Genomic DNA, 4,737 nt, shown 5'->3' with positions numbered 1-4,737 from the left:
AGAGGAATAGCAACTTGTATTTCATGGGGATCAAAGGCCACAATATATAGTACATGTACGGGTGGAAAATATGTAGGTAAACCCTCCAACTACTGGAAAAAAAATACAAAATACAAATATCACTCTAACAACAATAACCTCATGGGGTTATTTGTCATTTTTCTGAAACTTGTGGGGGCATGTATACTTCTTTCTTTCTAGTGTCACATAGTTAACATATTGCATGGGGCAAAAGTGTCATCTTAGAAACCTAGTTAACACCGTTGGTGCTCATATTGCACTAAAGGGCCATATAAGGAACCAACTGAAAATTCAGTGTCAAAAAGGGATAGAAAAAGTTTGCGATGCCAAAAAAGGAAGCCAAACTTTAACTAGGGCCAGATAAGGAATTGTCTCCATAAAATAACCTCAATAAAACTGATCGCTATCGGGAATATTGTCTACCCGGCTTGGATAAAAACCAAATTGTGAAACCGAGTGTCCGGTTTTGGCCCAGTCGGCCTTGATGATTTAACTGATTGAACGAATGATGTCCATTAACAAACAAAACTGACCGACACATGAACGTAGCAGCGCGATGCCCAGTTTGTTCAAAGGGAGCTGAGGACATTCGACATGCCCTGTTTACATGCGATAGATCAACAGAGGTTTGGAAATCACTTGGCCTAGAACAACATATTGAAGAAGCATTGGCTTATGATCGGTCGGGGTCTGTTGCTTTGGAGTACCTCATATGCTTAGGTCGACTACCATCACCTATTCTGGGACAGACGGATTTGCAGACGATGTTCGATGTGGGTGCTTGGAACATATGGTGGGAAAGAAGACAAACTATTAAAGGAGAGAAAGTGCCACCACCCCAAAGATCGGCAATGTCAATCACAGTGTTAGCAGCGAATTACCTAGCAGCAACAAGATCAAAGGGGGATGGCAGAATTCGAAGGAATTGATGGGAAAACCCCCTAAGGGGTTGGATAAACTGAATGTGGATGCAGGCTACGATGAGAACAACAAGACTGGAACTACTGGAGCTGTCCTCAGAGACTCAAAGGACTTTATCATTGCAGCAACTAGTCAGTTCATTGCATATAGTAATGATGTACTCTCAGTGGAAGCTATGGCGCTGAAGCATGTCTTGGAGCTTGCAATAAACCTGGGATGCACCCGTATTGTGGTGAACTCGGACAATTTGATGATAGTCGAAGCAATGAACAACGCTGCATCTTTTCTAGGACCAGCTTCGATTATTTTACTTGAGTGTGTAAGGTTGGCTAATGAGTTTGTAATTGTAACCTTTCATCTCTGCCCAAGAGAAGCTAATGGAGCAACGGATGAACTAGCTAGACGTACCAATGATTCCGTCCCAGGACATTGGATAGATGAACCTCCGAACTATCTTAGGCCTCAGCTTGTAAAGGTCCAAATCTCCTAAACCATGTAACATGTGTGTGATTTCCGGGATAGAAAGTTTCAGATGCACTCTTTTCCTTACCAGAGTATCGAAGGGGACTAAAAGGTTTTTAATGAGGCGGCTTCCTAGTGATGTTTCAAAAAAAAAAACTGACCTCCAAATTACAAAATTCAAATCCTTAAACATCTCTTGGTCATGAAAAAAAATACCTGGACGTCCATTGTTTTCCCGGTTTTATTGATTAACAGACTAACATCATTGAGTTGGTTATATGATATTACTTCCGTTTCACAATATAAGCCTCTTTAGGAAACCAATTTAGCTTTCTATAAAGCTTACATTTTAGACAGAGGCAGTAAAACTAACTCAAATCTTTGTCTGGAGTGCGTGGGAAAATCAAGAGCTTAAATTCTTCATAGGCAGTTTCAGGTTGGCCCGACATGAGTAGGTAGTCCAGTTTTCTTGTTTTTTTAAACACAGTACAATGTAGACGTTCACAAACACGCATGTATACTCATATCTATGAACGCACACCCTAAATGCAAACACCTATGTCAAGTCTAGAACTTGAACCTGGGTTGGTTGGTTCCACTACAAGAAACTTAACCACTAGAGCCAAACTCGGTTTGCTAGTCGAGTTAGTTTTATGAAATATGCCATCTCGGTTTATTCTGCATCCTAAACCAACTCGGTCTTCTCAGTTGCTTGAAATTAGTTTAATTCTCATTCGACTCGCGGGTAGTTTGATAGGATCGTTACTCGTGTTAGCTACTAGTTACAACATGTGATACAACTAAATTTTTGTCAGTTGTTACATATAAAGTTGCAACTAAGATTTTACTAAATGCAAACTTAGAAAAATGTCTCAAACTACTAAATTACTTATTGATTCATGCTAGTTATAGGCTGCACCACAACCGGCTGGAATAATCAGTTCAGTAGTAGTGATAAGAAAAGAAGTTGTATCACCTACATGAATCGACCCCACACGGATTAGGTGGACATAGGAACCCCTTATAAACAGTAAATCGAAAAATAATACTAAAAAGCAACATGGCATAAATTATGTGGGTAGACACTAGTAGAAAAGCATTTGTTCCGGTTGCATTTGGAACCGGGACTAGTCCCGATTTCCACGGCTAGGATGCGCACAGGGGTACGGCCACCTCTAGTCCCGGTTCGCTCCAACCGGGACTAAAGGTGGTGTGGCCGGAGCGGCAGGTCATGATTCCCTTTAGTCCCGGTTGGAGACACCAATCGGGACTAAGAGTCCATCTCTATATATACCATGCACTGTCCAAGCTTGTGAGCTACACTACCTTTTTTCTCTTCTTAGTACAAGAGGTATATGTTGCTTTGCTTTCCCTTCTTATGCACAAGAGGTGCTTGATGAAATGCATGTGAAGTTTCCGAACCACTCTTAAGCTTTCTCCTCTTTTCCTCCGTCTCGATCGAGGTTAACAACTTTATCCTTTTATCCTTCATTGATAAAATGCATGTATCGATGTACATTGCTTATCTATTCATAATTTTCTGTAATGATTTTTGATGTACTTAATTATATAATGCAGCGGCAATGTATGTACGTTGACCGACGCAGTGACGAGTTCATTATGGGCCTGTGTTATTTTCTCCATGTGGCTAAGGAAAACAAAGAGGATGGTTTTATATGTTGTCCATGTGTTGTCTGTCGGAAGCAGAATAATTACTCTTCCACGACAACCCTTCACACCCACCTACTTCAGTCCGGTTTCATGCCCAACTATAATTGTTAGACCAAGCACGGAGAAAGAGGGATTATGATGGAAGACAATGAAGAAGAGGAGGATAATGAAACTATCAGTTGTTCCCAAAATACAGTGATACTGCAACGGGGGAAGCTGAAGATCAAGAGGCATCAGATGAGCCGGTTGATGATCTTGGTCGGGCCATTGCTGTTGCAAAGAGAAACTGCGAAACTGAAAGGGAGAGGTTGAAGTTCGAACAGATGTTAGTGGATCACAACAAATTATTGTACCCACAAATTGCGAAGATGGCCAGAAAAATATGGGTAGCACACTGGAATTGTTGCAATGGAAGACATAGAACGGTGTGACTGACTCGGGATTTGAAAAGTTGCTGAAAATAATGAAGAAGCAGCTTCCAAGGGGTAATGAATTGTCCGCTAGTACGTACAAAGCGAATAAAGTTGTATGTCCTCTAGGATTAGACGTGCAGAAGATACATGCATGCATTAATGACTGCATCCTTTACCGCGGTGAGGAGTATGAGAATTTGGATGCATGTCCGGTATGCACTGCATTGCGGAATAAAATCAAACGCGATGACCCTGGTGATGTTGAGGGCGAGTGCCCAAGGAAGAGGATTCCTGCCAAGGTGATGTGGTATGCTCCTATAATACCATAGTTGAAATGTTTGTTCAGAAACAAAGAGCATACGAAGTTGTTGCGATGGCACAACGAAGACCGTAAGAAAGATGCGATGTTGAGACACCCCGCTGATGGGTCACAGTGGAGAAAAATCGAGAGTGTGTTCCCGGACTTTGTAGATGACGCAACGAACTTAAGGTTTGGTCTAAATTCATGGCATGAATCTTTTTGGGGAGCAGAGCTGCAGTCATAGCACCTGGCCAGTAACTCTATGTATCTATAACCTTCCTCCTTGGTTGTGAATGAAGCGGAAGTTCATTATGATGCCAATGCTCATCCAAGGCCCTAAGCAACCCAGAAACGACATTGATGTGTACCTAAGGCCATTAGTTGAAGACCTTTTACAGCTGTGGGGAAAAAATGTGTACGTGTGTGGGATGAGCACAAACATGAGCCATTTGACCTACGAGCGTTGCTTTTCGTAACCATCTATGGTTGGCTTGCTCTTAGCAATCCTTTAGGACAGAGAAGCAAGGGATACAATGCAAGCACGCACTGTTTAGATGAGACTAACAGTATATATTTGGATAAATCTAAGAAGGTTGTGTACTTGGGGCATCATCGATTTTTTCCGAAGAGGCATCCCGTAAAAAAGAAATACAAGCATTTCAAAGGTGAGGCAAATCACCGGAAGAAGCCTATACAATGTACTGGTGAGGATATATTTGGTATGATCAAGGATCTAAAAGTAATATTTGGAAAGGGTCCTGGAGGACAATCTGTCCGAATGACGATGCCGGACACGCGCCCATGTGGAAGAAGAAATCTATATTTTGGGAGCTTCCCTATTGGGAAGTCCTAGAGGTCCGCTCTTCAATAGACGTGATGCACGTGGTGAAGAATTGTTGCGTGAACCTGCTAGGCTTCCTAGGCGTGTACGGGAAGACACAGATACAC

Source organism: Lolium rigidum, chromosome 2 (assembly GCF_022539505.1).
Source record: "Lolium rigidum isolate FL_2022 chromosome 2, APGP_CSIRO_Lrig_0.1, whole genome shotgun sequence".
In the NCBI taxonomy this organism is placed as follows: Eukaryota; Viridiplantae; Streptophyta; class Magnoliopsida; order Poales; family Poaceae; genus Lolium; species Lolium rigidum.
Note: the sequence above shows the minus strand (reverse complement) of the source record.